Source organism: Lipotes vexillifer, unplaced genomic scaffold (assembly GCF_000442215.2).
Source record: "Lipotes vexillifer unplaced genomic scaffold, Lipotes_vexillifer_v1.1 scaffold567, whole genome shotgun sequence".
Taxonomy (NCBI): domain Eukaryota; kingdom Metazoa; phylum Chordata; class Mammalia; order Artiodactyla; family Lipotidae; genus Lipotes; species Lipotes vexillifer.
In genome coordinates, this window is record NW_006776652.1 from 1,666,318 (window position 1) to 1,683,227 (window position 16,910).

General features: G+C 44.2%; 1 protein-coding gene across 1 annotated transcript in view; it reads left to right on the forward strand.

Moving 5' to 3' along the window:
* SLC39A14 (solute carrier family 39 member 14) overlaps positions 1-16,910 on the forward strand; it is a 44,278-nt gene that overhangs the window by 446 nt on the left and 26,922 nt on the right. The gene's annotated exons all lie outside the window — the stretch shown is intronic.

Genomic DNA, 16,910 nt, shown 5'->3' on the forward strand with positions numbered 1-16,910 from the left:
CCCCAGGCCAGTTAGGTCGGCTGCTAGGAAGTGGTGGTGGTAATGTGGTGGGTACTGGCCTGGCTTCCTGGCCTCTGTCCCAGCTCTGCTCCTAACTTGCCCTGTGTCTGGAAGAAGGAGTCAGATTAGATCTGTGGTCTCTTACCCATAGCATCTACGATTAATCCTTAACTCTTAAAACAAGAGCCATAAAAACTGAGAGAAACTTAATGAAGCAAGAGAAAGAATGTCAAGACCCATAACTTTTAGCACCTGAAATTGAAAACTGCATATTCCATTTCCTGTTGGAGGCTCAGAGGTGAGTTTTTCATAAATTGTGTGATAGCCACTATATAGACTAGTGGTGCTCTTCCTGGGTTGCAGGTATGACTAGAGAGCACCAAACAGAATTGATTGGCCTTGTTATTTAGGCAAGAAGACTACGTTGAGGTACCAGGGCCCCGTGGCTCTCAGTATTTCATCACTTCAGTATGTAAATATACAGTGCCTGGTCTGTACTTGGCTCTGCACTTGGCCACTGGAGAGTGCAAAGAGGGGATGAGGCCTGACTCCTAGAGACACTTGTTGTGGGGGAGAAAGAACATCCATACATGAAGAATAAGGTAGCAACACAAGAGAGGTCACACTGTTGTGTTTGGTCAAGTTCAGAGAAGACAGCACTCTACTAGAGATGGTATAAGGTGACAGGAGAATTCCAGGCTTTTGAGCCAGGTAAATCTGTTCACATCCTGGCCCATCACTCTCCAGCAGGAGACATATCTGTTTTTTTTTTTTTTTTTGCAGTACGCGGGCCTCTCACTGTTGTGGCCTCTCCCGTTGCGGAGCACAGGCTCCGGACGCGCAGGCTCAGCGGCCATGGCTCACGGGCCCAGCTGCTCCGTGGCACGTGGGATCTTCCCGGACCGGGGCGGGAACCCGTGTCCCCTGCATCGGCAGGCGGACTCTCAACCACTGCGCCACCAGGGAAGCCCCCAGGAGACATTTCTTAACTTCTGTAGACCTGTCCTCACTGCTCTGCGTCATGTTGTGGTTGTGCCTGGAGCATAGTAGAGGTTTGTGGTCATCTGCATCATCATTATCATCATCTTCTCTGGGATGGAGTGGATTATTTAGGGGTCCCAGGAGCTGATAGGTAGGTTGGGTTGTAGGAATGGTATGAGCCCAGACGTAGGGTTGATTCATCACCTCCTTGGGAACATGGATGCAATTTCCATGCCTTTCCGGATAGGCTTCTTTTCAGTGGCCTGCCAGGGATTGTTCCACATATTCACTGTCCCACAAAGACTTTTTTTCCACCTTTGGTTTTGGGAGCTACTTTGATTCTTTCAGGTAACGGAGATACTCAGTTTCCGGGCTGATAATAGGCGGGTAGGACTAACACTGCGTGTGTATCTGCGCGCATGCGTGCGTGTGTGTTCGCGCATGCGCACGCACAGTAAAGAGCAGTCATTGGACTGATTCGGTTTTCAAACCCCTTACACCATCTTCTTCTCTTCCTTACCTGTTCACACCTCGCTCAATTCCAGGAGGACCGTCAATCCATGTCCAATATTTACAGGATCTTGCGATCTAAGTGGCAGTGCCATATGTCTGGAAATTGGGATCTCCTCCAGAATAATTCAGCCTTTTCGTACTTGATGCCTGCAGAAAATAACGCTTAAGCGTTTTGCAGAACCACCCATGATAGGATATTGAACTGGAGGGACTTCGGGAATCTTTGAGTCTAGGCCCTTTGTTTTACAACTAAAGAAACTGGATCTAGAGAGGTTAACTGGTGTTTCCAAGTCACATTGTTTGCTAGCGACCAAGAGCCTTGATTGAGAGGACCAAAGAAAGGTGCAGTTTTTATTCCTAAGTGTGATGATAAAATGGCTGATAATCCTAGACTTTTTTTTTTTCTTTTTTTTTCTTTTTTTTTTTTGCGGTACGCGGGCCTCTCACTGTTGTGGCCTCTCCCATTGCGGAGCACAGGCTCCAGACGCGCAGGCTCAGCGGCCATGGCTCACGGGCCCAGCCGCTCTGCGGCATGTGGGATCTTCCCGGACTGGGGCACGAACCCATGTCCCCTGCATTGGCAGGCGGATTCTCAACCACTGCACCACCAGGGAAGCCCCTCTAGACTTTTCCTTGAAAACATGAAGAAAAAGGAGCCAGTTGTCCCTGTGCTTATTTGGAAAGTTCTCTGCTTGTGTGGATTGAAATTTCTTCTGGAGGAGTCTTCTCCCCTCTCTTCCTGACTCCCTGGAGATGTAGGAGGGTGGGGAGAGGCTGAGGAAGGGTCATGGTGATGGGGCCCCAGGCAGGACTCTCGATGTCTACAATGGGACTTTGCTGACCTCGAGGCTGGTGGGCTGGCAGAATGCCTGCAGATAAGGAGTCCAGAGTCTACCGCCAGCCAGGGGCCTTGTGCCCTCCTGGGGGTGAGCAGGGTAACCTCACCACAAGGTCTCCAAGGCCCAGCTGCCTTGTTCTCACCCTTATTGTGGCCATCGAGGCTCCCGGGGGGGACCCCTTGTTGGGCCCCGGGTGAGATCCAGAGGCAGAGCCCCCTGTGGGAGGGAAGGTGGCCACAGAATCAGCCTGGAGAGAGCGCTTGGCATGCCCCTATGTGGGAAACCAAATTCCCTGCCTCAGATCTGACTGCATCATTGGGCCTCCTAACCTTCCTCCAGCCTCAGGCCCAGGAGAGTCCTGGAGTTTGGTGGAATGAGAATGTGACTGTCCTGAATTTATTACCATTGGGTCCCTAGAGGTTCTTACTCAATGCACTCAGAATTAGTAATTAATAAAAAATGTCAGCTAAACGTTGGGAATTTTTTTTTAAAATCCATGTCTTAAACAATTCATTTTTCCTTAAAAAAATGTGCATGCATTTTTTTCTTCCAGTTTTTTCTTCCAGTTTTATTGAGATATAACTGACGTACAGCACTGTGTAAGTTTAAGGTGTACAGCATAATGGTTTGATTTATATACAGTTATGAAATGAGTACCACAATAAATGTAATGAGCATACATCATCTCATAGAGATAAAAGATTAAAGAAATAGAAAAAAAAATTTTTTCCTTGTGATGAGAACTCTTAAGATTTAACTCTCAACTTTCATATATAACCTACAACAGTGTTAATTATATTTACCGTGTTGTACATTACTTCCCTAGTACTTATTTTTCTTATAACTGGAAGTTTGTACCTTTTGGCTGCCTTCATCCAATTCCCCCACCCCCAATGTGCATATATCTTTATTTGCCAAAGTTTGATTTAGGGCTAAGCCTTTTCTTTGGGTCTCTAGGTCCCCTAATTAAACTTGCAAATTGTTTGTATATAAAAATCACAACCGTGATTTTTGTTTCTTCTATTAAATTTTTTTCACCGTATGTCAATTATATCAATAAAACTGGAAGAAAAAAATTTTTAATGGAAAAAAAATTTTTCACTAGGCTATATATTCACATAGTTCGAAGATCAGGAGGATAAAAAACTTGAAAAAGCAACTACACCCCCCCCACCACCCCATACAGTGAAAAGTCTCACCTCTGCGTACCCCACCCCACTTTTACAAATGCTGTAAGTTAACATTTTAGGCATTGTTTAGCACCTTGCTTTTTTCACCTAGCAACTATTCTAGATCTTTCCGCATTGGCACAGAAATACTTTTATTATTCTTTTACTATAGCTGCATATTATTCCAGAATAGGAAAGCAAAAGTAATTTTTAAACCAACATATGTTGCCTCCCTCTCTCCCCCAACTTGGGTTGTTTCCAGTGTTTTGTCATTACATACAGTGCTACAGTGAATAACTTTACAAATGGCATTTCCTATGTGTATGACTACAGAAGAAATTCTCAGAAGTGAGATTGCTGGGTGACAGCATATATACATCTGTTAACTAGTCTCCATTAAAAAATAATAATACGGCTTCCCTGGTGGCGCAGTGGTTGAGAGTCTGCCTGCCGATACAGGGGACACGGGTTCCTGGTCTGGGAAGATCCCACATGCCACGGAGCGGCTGGGTCTGTGAGCCATGCCCACTGAGCCTGCGCGTCTAGAGCACTCCGCAACGGGAGAGGCCACAACAGTGAGAGGCCCGCGTACTGCAAAAAAAACCCAAACATAATAATAGAGCAAGAATTTAAGACATTTGCAAACCAGTCCATGTGCAGAATCCTACTTTTTTAATGCACACACCTAATTTAATCTTTTTTTTTTCCATTTGTAACACATCTTTCTAGATAAGCAGTTCTCAAACTTTCTGATCCTAGGATTCCTTAATACTGTCTTTCATTTATTGGCTATGTCTGTTATTTACCATGTTAAAAATTAAAACATATAAAAGGTTGTTTATTCATTCACTATTTTAAATGAATAAAATAAAGGTCATGACATGTTAACATAAAACACATATTTTTATGAAAAATAACTTTCCAAAATAAAAAAAAAGTCGAGGAAAAAGTGGCATTATTTTTACATTTTTGTGCATCTTCAGGATTTCAAGATAATTTATTAGATAATGAGATAACAGGTTAAAATAGGTATAGCATACATTTGCTGGTAAATACTCGGTGGACAAACCAAGTTAATCTCTGAAAACAGAGTTAATCTCTGAGAACACACATATTCATACCCTAAACTTCTACCTTAGAAATTTTCAGAAAACTTAAGACTGCATAGACACACATTCGTCACACTTCATGTAGCCTCAAAAATGAGCATGAAAAAGCTTTTAAATCTTAATTTTATAATAAAACTAGTTTTTACCTTGCAGACCTGAAACAGTCTCAGTGAACCTAGGTGTCATCTAAGACCGCAGTTTCAGAATTGCTCTTCTAGATCACTTAGTTTCATTTTTGTAGACATCAAAACTTTTTCTCCGTTTATATTTCAGTTACTCTTTAATTAAATTAGAATCATAAAAACAAACAACTGGCATAAAGAAGTTTGGGAATGGACTTCCCTGGTGGCGCAGTGGTTAAGAATCTGCCTGCCAATGCAGGGGACACGGGTTTGATCCCTGGTCCAGGAAGATCCCACATGCCGCGAAGCAGCTAAGCCCCGTGCACCACAACTACTGAGCCTGTGCTCTAGAGCCCACGAGCCACAACTACTGAAGCCTGTGTGCTTAGAGCCCGAGTTCTGCAACAAGAGCATCCACCACAATGAGAAGCCTGCCCTCTGCAACGAAGAGTAGCACTCGCTGCAACTAGAGAAAGGCCGCATGCAGCAACGAAGGCCCAACACAGCCAAAAATAAATAAATTTATTTAAAAAAAGAAAAAAGAAGGAGTTTGGGAAGAGGCACAACAGACTCTTGGTCAATGAGTCCTGGACTGGTGACAGCAGAGGGGGCCTCTTTGCCGCAGGGATGGGCCCAGCCAGCAGAGCTCAGCTAAGAGAGCTCCCGCTCCATGAAGACAGGCAAACACTGTCTCTGTTCCAAAGAGGCTTGTAAAATATGTGTGGGGATGAGCTGAGTACATATGGAAACTTAACATGCTATCTGTGGCATTCGTTAAGCTCCATTGAGTGGAACAGACAAGAGATACTTAAAGAGGCCGGTAGAAGGCAAGGCGATGAGGGGCAGGAGTGGTCTGGGAAGGCTTCCTAGAGGTGGAATTGAGCGAAGTTTTGAAAGCTAAGAACAGAGGGAGGGCTCCTGGCCGGGAGAGTTGTGTGGATGATGGTACTGAGATGTATATTCCTGGGGCAGGGGTGGTCACCCTAGGTCAGGGTGGCTGATGGAGGAAAGAGCAAGTGACGTGGCTAGAAATTTAGGTTGGATCCAGTTATTTTGAAGGGCTCTGGGGTCTAAGGTACCAATATTCTCTAAGTCTTAGCTGTTTCTCTATCAAAGACCTGCTGCTCGTTTGAGCAGTGGTGTCTTGGGGTCCAGTCTGCTCTTATCCAGAGCAACTCCAGTGGCCCCAAATCTACATCATTTGCACCAGTCCACTTACTCCATCCAGCCTCCTACCCCTGATATCGAGAAATGCGTACTTACTGACAAGTATAAAGAAGTGTGGGAGAAGTCTAATCCTGTGGCCCTGAGGCAACCTCTGTTAATCTGCTCAATCATTTCCTTTCATTTTAAACCTTTTTTTAAAAACTAATTTTAGACTTAAAAGTTGCAAAGAATATAGCAGAGTTCCTTTATATCCCTCACTCCATAGTATAATTATCAAGAACAGGAAATCAACATTGGTATAAAACTTTAAACTATAGGCCTTACTTAAATTTTACCAGTATTTTCGCTGATGTCTTTCTTCTGTCCCAGGATCCAGTCTGCCATCCCATGTTGCATTTAGTTGTTATTTCTCTTTAGTCTCCTTCAATCTGTAACCATTCCTCTTTCTTCCTTAGAATAAGGTCATGCATTTTTAGCAAGAATATCACAAAAATGATGTTGCATCCTTTTAAGAGCATCGTATCAAGGCATTCATGATGTTGATGTCTCATTACTAGTGATGTTTTCCGGGATCACTTGGTTAAATCGGGGTCTGCTGGACTTTCACACCGGAAAAGTTACTCTCATGTTGAATCCTTCTCTGGTTCAAATCCCTTTTGCCAGGAGGAGCCTATCACCTGATTAGTTCTGACCCATACAGGATCATTTCTCTATCTTAAGGTCAACTAATTTGGTCAGCTGATACCAGCAAAATCCCTTTTGGAAGATAATGTAACCTAATAACAGGAATGATATCTCATTTTCAGGTCCTGCCCATACACAAAGACAAGGGTCATTGGGGGCCATCTTGGAATTTTGCCAACCATAGCAAGAGAGTCTCAGATAAAAGTTATTGAGCCTTAATTCCATCATCAAAGTATTAGTTTCCTAAGGCCACCCTAACAAATGACCACACTCTGTGGCTTAAAACAACAGAAATTTATTAGATCTGGAGGCCAGAAGGTTGAAATCAAGGGGTCAGCAAGACCACACTCACTCTGAAGGCTCTAGGGGGAATCCTTCCTTGCCTCTTCCAGCTTCTGGTGGCTCCAGGTGTTCTTGGCTTGTGGCAGCATCACTCCCATCTCTGCCTCTGTCTTCACATGGTCTTCTCCTCTGTGTGTCTCTGTGTCCAAATCTCCCTCTCCTTTATCTTATAAACATAGTCATCATTGGATTTAGGGACTACCCTAAATCCAAGATGACTTCATCTCTGAGATCCTTAAATCATTATATCTGCAAAGACCATAATTTTCAATAAGATTCCATTCTGAGGTTTTGGGTAGACCTGGTTTTGTGGGGGTATTATTCAACCCACTAGGCTCAGGATGGGTGGAACTGTGCTTTGTAAACTGTGGTTCACAGAGCTGCAAAAGAGAAGGGAGATTTGTTTTTCGACCAGAGTCAGAGAGCAGGCCTGGCTGTTCAGGAGGCAAGGGCCCAGCCTCAGGCTGCCTGCTCCCCTCGTGTTGACACAGATCTGAGGGCCAGGTGAGTATAAATGATTGAGGACTCTGGCTTCAGAGTCCCTACATGCTAGACACTTTGCAATGCCAACAGTTCATCTGTGTGCAAGGAGTTCTCACTGAGTGTTAATTTCCCTGTGGGAAGGGCAGGGCAGAGATTGTAGTACCCATTTGGCAGAGAGGGGGAACTGACTTCAAAGAGTTTCTGTAAATCACAGAGTGTCGGAGCTAGTCTGTGTCTAGTCCAGCAGTCCTGACTAGACTGAAATGTCAGACCAGTGCCCCAGACAAGAGCCAGGTTGATCTGTCAGAACTGCGTGTACAGATACCTGGGTCTCACCCAGGAAGCTCTGATTCAGGAGAACTGAGGTGAGGCCCTGCTCACTGGGGCAGCCAGGTTGGCGCACCAGGCACAAATGAAGTCCAGCCCATGGCAGATTAGGACTGGAATCCACCTCCAGACTTTAAGTGAAGATCTTTAAAAAGGGGAGAGAAAATGCTTCCACTTGGTCATCATTAAGCCTTTCCTGGGCTTTCCTGGCGGCACAGTGGTTAAGAATCCGCCAGCCAATGGAGGGGACACGGGTTCGAGCTCTGGTCCGGGAAGATCCCACATGCCGCAGAGCAACTAAGCCCATGCGCCACAGCTACTGAGCCCGCATTCTAGAGCCCGTGCTCCGCAACAAGAGAACCCACCACAATGAGAAGCCCGCGCACCTCAATGAAGAGTGGCCCCCGCTCTCTGCAACTAAAGAAAGCACGAGTGCAGCAATGAAGACCGAATGCAGCCAAAAATAAATTAAAAAAAAAAAAAAGCCGTCCCCATTTCCTAATTGAACTCTAAAATGAACTTTCTTCTTTTTTTTTTTGGCTGCCCTGCCCAACTTGCAGGATCTCAGTTTCCCCAACCAGGTATTGAACCCTAGCCACAGCAGTGAAAGCACGCCAAATCCTAACCACTAGAGCACCAGGAAACTCCCTTAACCTTCTTGTTAAAGTAATGCAAGTTCATTGTAGAAACTGCAGACTAATAAAAAGATAACAGAAGTTACCATTAAACTCACCACCAAGAAATAACAGTTATATATTTTTAATTTTTTCTATGAATGCATACATTTTAAGGAAAACTGGTCTGCTGTACATAGTTTTGTAGACTTTTTTTTTTTTCACTTAACATGTGAACATCTTTCCATGTCATTCCCCCAAATACTTTTTTTTTAATAGCTCTTTATTGGAGTATAATTGCTTCACAATACCATGTTAGTTTCTGTTCCACAACAAAGCGCATCAGCCATATGCATACACATGTCCCCATATCCCCTCCCTCTTGAGCCTCCCTCCCATACTCCCTATCCCACCCCTCTTGGTCATCTCAAAGCACCAAGCGGATCTCCCTGTGCTATGCTGCTGCTTCCCACCAGCCAAGTGCTTTACATTCGGTAGTGTGTGTATGTTGATGCTACCCTCACTTCGCCCTCCCACCCCATGTCCTCAAGTCCATTTTCTGTGTCTACCTCTTTATTCCTGCCCTGCAACTAGGTTCATTAGTACCATTTTTCTTTTTAAGATTCCATATATATGCGTTAGCGTACGGTATTTGTTTTCTCTTTCTGACTGACTTCACTCTGTATGACAGACTCTGGGTCCATCCACCTCACTACAAATAACTCAATTCCATTCCTTTCAATGGCTGAGTAATATTCCATTGTATATATGTGCCACATCTTCTTTATCCATTCATCCATTGATGGACACTTAGGTTGATTCCATGTCCTGGCTCTTGTAAATAGAGCTGCAATGAACATTGTGGTACATCACTCTTTTAGAATTACGGTTTTCACAGGGTATATGCCCAGTAGTGGGATTGCTGGGTCATATGGTAGTTCTATTTTTAGTTTTTTAAGGATCCTCCATACTGTTTTCCATAGTGGTTGCATCAATCTACATTCCCACCAACAGTGTAGGAGGGTTCCCTTTTTACCACACCTTTTCCAGCATTTATTGCTTCTAGCTTTTTGGATAATGGCCATTCTGACCGGCGTGAGGTGATACCTCATTGTAGTTTTGATCTGCATTTCTCTGATAATTAGTGATGTTGAGCATCTTTTCATGTGCCCCTTGGCCATCTGTATGTCTTCCTTGGTGAAATGTCTAATTAGGTCTTCAGCCCATTTTTTAACTGGATTGTTTGGGTTTTTTTGATATTGAGCTCCCTGAGCTGTTTGTATATTTTGGAGATTAATCCTTTGTTGTTTCACTAACGTTTATTGAGCAATTACTCTGTATCAGGCACTGTGTTTATACTCAGTGTCTCATTTAATTTTTTTTTTTTTTTTAGGGATAAAGCTAGGAAGTTGAAGACTGTCAAACAACAACAAATATAAAGGTAGGTCAAATGTTTTTTGTAGCTATTGCAGGAAAGCTATTTTCCATTAAATCGGAATGATAAAGATTTAGGGCATTAATTAATGATAAAGATTTAGGGCATTTAATTTTCTCAGTTGCTCTGCGGGAGAGACCGTTAGTAGCTTTGTTTTCTTGTAGGAGGAAAATAAGTCTTGAAGTAGTGACTTGACTCAAAGCCTAGTAAATACAGATTCAGGATCCGCACTGAGGTCTGTCGCATTCAGACCCTAAGCTCTTAATCTCTGACTTGAACTACATATATTTTATTGTATGGATTACCTTACTTTAGCAATCCCCTTCTATTGTATGTTTAGATTGCTTGCAGTTTTTCACTATTATGAGCCCTGAAGGAATGCAAGCTCCAGGAGGGCAGGGATTTTTGTGTTTTTGGTCATTACTCTATTCCCTGTGCCCACAAAAGTTTGTACTTGATAGATATTTGTTGTTGAATATGTACTTGTATCAAATTCCTTAAAGCTGAATACCCCCATTCAGGATAATTTCCATGGGGTGAATTTCCACAGTATTGGGACTTTATAAGATGACTTTATTTATTTATTTTTTAACATCTTTATTGGAGTATAATTGCTTTACAGTGGTGTGTTAGTTTCTGCTGTATAACAAAGTGAGTCAGCTGTGCATATACATACATCCCCATGTCTCCTCCCTCTTGCATCTCCCTCCCACCCTCCCTATCCCACCCCTCTAGGTGGGCAGAAAGCACCAAGCTGATCTCCCTGTGCTACGTGGCTGCTCCCCACTAGGTATCTGTTTTACATTTGGTAGTGTATATATGTCCATGCCACTCTCTCAATTTGTCCCAGCTTACCCTTCCCCCTCCCCATGTCCTCAAGTCCATTCTCTATGTCTGCATCTTTATTCCTGTCCTGCCCCTAGGTTCTTTAGAACCCTGATCTCCCGGTGCTCTGCGGCTGCTTCCCACTAGCTATCTACCTTACGTTTGGTAGTGTATATATGTCCATGCCACTCTCTCACTTCGTCTCAGCTTACCCTTCCTCCTCTCGCGTCTTCATGTCCATTCTCTATGTCTGCATCTTTATTCCTGTCCTGTCCCTAGGTCCAGGGAAGCCCCCTTTTTTTTTTTAGATTCCATATATATGTGTTAGCATACGGTATTTGTTTTTCTCTTTCTGACTGACTTCGCTCCGTATGATAGTCTCTAGGTCCATCCACCTCGCTACAAATAACTCAATTTCGTTTCTTTTTATGGCTGAGTAATATTCCATTGTGTATATGTGCCACATCTTCTTTATCCATTCATCTGTCGATGGACACTTAGGTTGCTTCCATGTCCTGCTGCAGTGAACACTGTGGTACATGACTCTTTGAATTATGGTTTCCTTGGGGTATATGCCCAGTAGTGGGATTGCTGGGTCATATGGTAGTTCTATTTTTAGTTTTTTGAGGAACCTGCATACTGTTCTCCATAGTGTCTGTATCAATTTACATTCCCACCAACAGTGCAAGAGGGCTCCCTTTTCTCCACACCCTCTCCAGCATTTATCGTTTGTAGATTTTTTGATGTTGACCATTCTGACCGGTGTGAGGTGATACCTCATTGTAGTTTTGTTTTGTTTTTTGCGATATGCGGGCCTCTCACTGTTGTGGCCTCTCCCGTTGCGGAGCACAGGCTCCGGACGCGCAGGCTCAGTGGCCATGGCCCACGGGCCCAGCCACTCCGCGGCATATGGGATCTTCCCGGACCGGGGCACGAACCCGTGTCTCCTGCATCGGCAGGTGGACTCTCAACCACTGCGCCACTAGGGAAGCCCATTCATTGTAGTTTTGATTTGCATTTCTCTAATGATTAGTGATGTTGAGCATCCTTTCATGTGTTTGTTGGCAATCTGTATATCTTCTTTGGAGAAATGTCTCTTTAGGTCTTCTGCCCATTTTTGGATTGGGTTGTTTGTTTTTTTGATATTGAGCTGCATGAGCTGCTTGTATATTTTGGAGATTAATCCTTTGTCAGTTGCTTCGTTTGCAAATATTTTCTCCCATTCTGAGGGTTGTCTTTTCATATAAGATGACTTTAAAAGTTTTTTTCTGAAAGAATGAATGTGTAAGAATAGCCAAGAACAATTTTTAAAAGAAAATAGTGAAGTTGAACTTGCTTTACCAGAAAAAATAAAAAATTAAATGTGACATTGACACAGGATAGATAAATAGAACAGACCAGAAACGTCCAAAAACAGACCTCAGTACATGTAGGAATTTAGCAAACAACAATGGTATTATTTATTACTAGTTGTGGTGTGATTTTGAGCAAGTCTTCTTAGCCTCAGTATCCGCATCTGTAAAATGGGATTGTTACCGTATTTCCTCAATTTTAAAATGCTTTTTTGTTTTATTTTCATGTTTCTGAAATAGGGAGGTGTCTCAGTGATGTGTACATTTAATGCAGTATCTTCTTCTGCTCTGAAAAGCTGTCATTGATACTTAAAATTAGGGAAGTACTGTGGAATCTAAAATAAGGTTGTTGGGAAGAGAGTAAATGAGATAATGAAAACAAATCGCTTAGCACAGTACCTGGCAGACACCAATAAATCCGAGCAATTCTTATTATTATAAGATTAGGGAAGACAGGATTGTGGATGAGTTACAGGAGCGTTCAGATGCAAATACCAGAGTCCAGTCAAGGCTGGTTTGGGCAAATAGCATGTAAAGCATCTGGCGATTAACCGTGGGAGGCTGAGTTCCTGCTCAGTGGTGCCTGCAGGAACCCAGGCTGTCTTCAATGGATCTTTCTGCTCTGCCATCCTTAGCACATAGGACTTCCTTCTCGTGATAGTCAAGCCTGTACCTCTGAGCAGGAGGGAGGAAGAGAAAGAGATGGCGCCACAGCCTTGCCCTTAGATTTCACCAACAGAACAGCCACCTGTGGCCTTTCTTAGCGCAAAGGATATAGTTGACTTCACCTCTGGTTCTTACCTTTTATAGACTCCACAGTTGAGGTTTACAAGGACAATAGACTGTTGATTAAAAAACATTGGGATAATTGGCTATTTTTTTTAAGTTAGATTCTCTTTGTCACGCTATGTCAAATTAAATTGTAGATGACTTAGAGATTTAAATTTTTTTAACGCAAGCAAAAATAGGTATATATTTCTGTAATTTCAGGGTGAGAAAGGGTTTTCCAAGCATGATATTAAAAGCAGAAACCTTATAGGAAAAGTGGGATATATTTGGCTTTATTTTAAAATTTTGTAAGACCAGTTAATAAAATTAAAGGGCAAATGACTAATTAGGAAGAGTATTTGTAACATGTGACAAAAGGTTAATATTTTTACCATACGATGAACTCTTAAGTACACCAATAAAAAAAAAGATAAATGGGGGTCAGCAAAAATGGGCAAAGGAGAATGACAGGCAATTAGCCACACTGGTAATCAAAGGAATGCAAATTAAAAGAATGATGAAAATGGTTTTTAACCTATTTGGCAAAGATGGAATCCTATTTCATGTGGGATCTTCCCAGACCGGGGCACGAACCCGTGTCCCCTGCGTCGGCAGGTGGACTCTCAACCACTGCGCCACCAGGGAAGCCCTGGAATCCTATTTTAATACTCAGTGTTGGCGAGAATCTTATGAAGCTGGCATCCTTACCCACAGATAGTAGGAGTAGTAAATTTCTCAGAAGGGTAGTTTAACAAATTGTGTAGTAAGTTCTTTTTTTTTTAATTTTTATTATTTATATTTATTTTAAAAATTCTTTGAATTTTATTTTATTTATCTTTTTATGCAGCAGGTTCTTATTAGTTATCCATTTTATACATATTGGTGTATATATGTAAATCCCAATGTAGTAAGTTCTTAATAAATATTTGTTGACTGCAGCCCTGGGGGCTGGGACTGGCCCTGGGCCAACTTGCTCCTGGATCTCACTGATTCCTTTCCTTCTAGGCAGGTCCCCTTCTCCCCTTGTGGTCTTTCCTTATGCCCTGCTGTCAGGTTGGGCTGGGTGGGTGCGGGGAGGCAGCCAGCTCACCTGAAGGCCTTGCATTCTACCCCCTGGCTTCCAGGATTTCTGTGTTGTTCTCCCAAAGGCGGGGGAGGACAGACCCGAACCCAGACCCAAACCCAAACCCACTGTTGTATTCTCACTTTTACTGGAAGCCTGAAAGTTTGGTTTGTATGGGAGAAAGTGAGGTGGGGCACGTGTGACCTGCTAATCAGGAGAGCCCTGCAAATCCCAGGGAGCAGGCTGTACTGCAGGTTACCCTCCTCCTTTCCTGGAAGCGAGAGGGCTCCCGGCCAGCCCCCGGGACTCGCTTTTCTCAGAGCACAGAGTACGTGAGGCTTGGGGCGAGGTGGAGCCGTGCTGGCCTGCAGGGAGGCTGGCCCGGCTTTCTCTACCAGGGACGAGCCAGCGGCAGAAGGCCCTGGACTCCCTCCCTGCCTCTCCTCCTCTCCCCCTGCTTCCTGAAGGCCGGCCAGTGACATTGATTGGCATATGTGTGTTTCAGTGCTGACCATTTTCCCTCTGAGAGGCTGGGCAAGTTCTCCGGATACCAGGTCCCTGGGGAATTAACCAGGATAGCAAGCCACAACTGTTCTCATCACCTTTCCCAGAAAAGCGCAAAAAGTACAAAGTCGCCTGCTCCCCCAGACTCGGGCCACCAGCCAAAATGTCCTCTGGGGCAGCCTGACCAGCCCTAGGAGCAGGTTCTGTCCCCGTTCCTGTTCCTCCCTCCTCGGCCGCCCCCTGCCATCCACCAGATGCCGTGGAGGTGCTTCCCACGGCAGAGGCCTTGACCATGGGTAAACCGTGGCGTGCACCGCTCTGCTGGCCAGATTCTGCCTGTGACCTTGGCTACTCACACCAGTTCCTCTTTTTGGCAGCGGCCACGAGCCCCTCCCCCACCCCATCCCCCCGCACTTCAGGATGTGTGCGGTTGGCACATTGAGAGAGATTGTGAGCAACGGGACCGGGACTCAGAGTTTCCATGACCAGCTGAGAAATTCTAGAAACAGCCTGTACTTGCGGGGTTTCCTTTCCTTTTCTCTTCCTGCCACGGGGAAAAGTTAACGTGGAATTTTCGGCAGGGCGATCAGATGGTTGCCTGTCCTCGGCACCTTTGCTTCCAGGATGGGGAAGGAAGGCTGCCTGTCTGTGCCTCTCCCACCACCTTTTGGGTCTCCCACCCCACCTTATGTTCTACTTTATTTTATTTTATTTTTTACCTTATATTTTATATTCCAACTCCAGACAGACTTCTCTGGCTCTCTGGGGGTCTTCAGCTCTCTTGAAGCTGCAGGAGAGGGTGTCCCTCCCCCTATAACTGCTAATAGTTCGACTGGGGGTTGAGATCAAAGAACAGTAAGGTTCTAAACTCGGGGGCCCTGGACAAAGGGGGTCGTGGGAAATTAATACATCATTCGGCAGATATCCTTTGGGGGCTCTCCTGGTGCCAGGCACTCACTCCTCCAGGCTCAGGGAAGAAGATAGGCGTGAGTCTCCACCATTGTGGAGTTTACAGTCAGTAGGAGGAGATAGATAATAAATATGTAAAAAAAATAAAACAAAAGAAAGAAGTCTGTAAAATAGCGATATATGGTAAGAAAATAAAACAGGGTGTTGGGATTCTGAATGACTTGTGAGTAGGTTTTTTTTTTTTGGAAACCAGGTGGCCCTCCGCTTTGAGAAGGTGACCTGTGAGCTGAGACTTGATATGAAGATCTAGGGGAAGGGCATTCTCAGCAGCGGGAACAGCAAGTGCAAAGGCCCTGAGGTCAGAATGCGCTTGGTGTGCTAAAGGAACAGAAAGAAGGCTAGGGTGGCTGGATCCTGGTGAGGTCAGTGGGGTTAGCAAGGGCCAGACCTCACAGCAACTTATAGGCCAGGAAAAGTGGTTTGGATTTGATTCATTTGTTGTTTTGTTTTGTTTGGCTGTGGCACACGAGATCTTAGTTCCCCAGCCAGGGATTGAACCCGTGTCCCCTGTAGTGGAAGCTCAGAGTCTTAACCATGGACCGCCAGGGAAGTCCCAGATTTGATTCCACTTGTACTGAGAAGCCATCGTGGGTTCAAAGCAAAGGAAGTGCTGTGATCAGATTTGTACTTTAAAAGGATGACTCTTTCATTGAGCTGTACACTTAAGACTTGGGCACTTCACGTGTATATACGTTACACTTAAAAAGAGAGAGAAGGGACTCAGATGGTTTGGGGGTAAGTGCTCAGTGGAAGTTGGAAGCCTGGTTAAGAGATTTTATTTTATTTTAGTATTTTTATTTCAACCAGCATTTCAGCATTTCCTTCACTCAGATTTCCTGTCTTCAGATTCAGACAATCCTTGCAGTCTTCTGGAGGAGAGGTCTTGAGGAATGAATTGGTCTTGTGAGTAGCACCCAAAAGACAGTTATTGAAAACTTGTAATATACACTCAGTGCTAATGTTGCTGTAGTTCATTCACTTTGTTTTATACTATTCCGGTGTGAAAGTTGGTTAGTTTGTTTATCCACTCTCCTGCTGATGGGCTTTTGGGTTGCTTCCAAAGTTTTTGTTATTGTGAATAGTGCTGCCGCAAGAATTCTTGTATCTGTCTTTTTTTTTTTTTCCTCTCTGTTTGGGGCTGAAAGTCACCCAGACTAGAGGATGTCTGAGTTGCAAGCTAAAATCAAATACCCTTTCCAGGTGGCATTCTGATTGCCCCTTGGGGTTGGTGTTGGCAGGAGAGGGTAAGCCTTTAAGTCTGGTTAGAATGTTGATCCCTTTTTAATAGGCAAGCAGTTTTTTGCGGGGGAGGGGGAGGGCAAGTGGAAATACATCGTGTTGTTAAGGGAAGTCACTTATGGCACCATGTTGTCTAGAGACTGCTGCCTTGAGGGGTATTTTAACCTGAGAAAGGGGAGCTTGTCCATGTGGGTCTTTTGCTGTCCCTGATCTGTATCTGAGGATGATAGCCAGAAACGTGGTTGCCTTTGCTCTGGAATCCATCTGAGTGTGCTCTTGACAGCCCCTCTCTAGAGCTCTGGCCGGGCAGAGATGGAGAAGCAGAAGGGCAGAGTGTCGGGGTCCTTATGCTGTCCTTAGCACCTTTGGCAAGAGGGAGCTTTGAGAAGACACTGTGCATTCCTG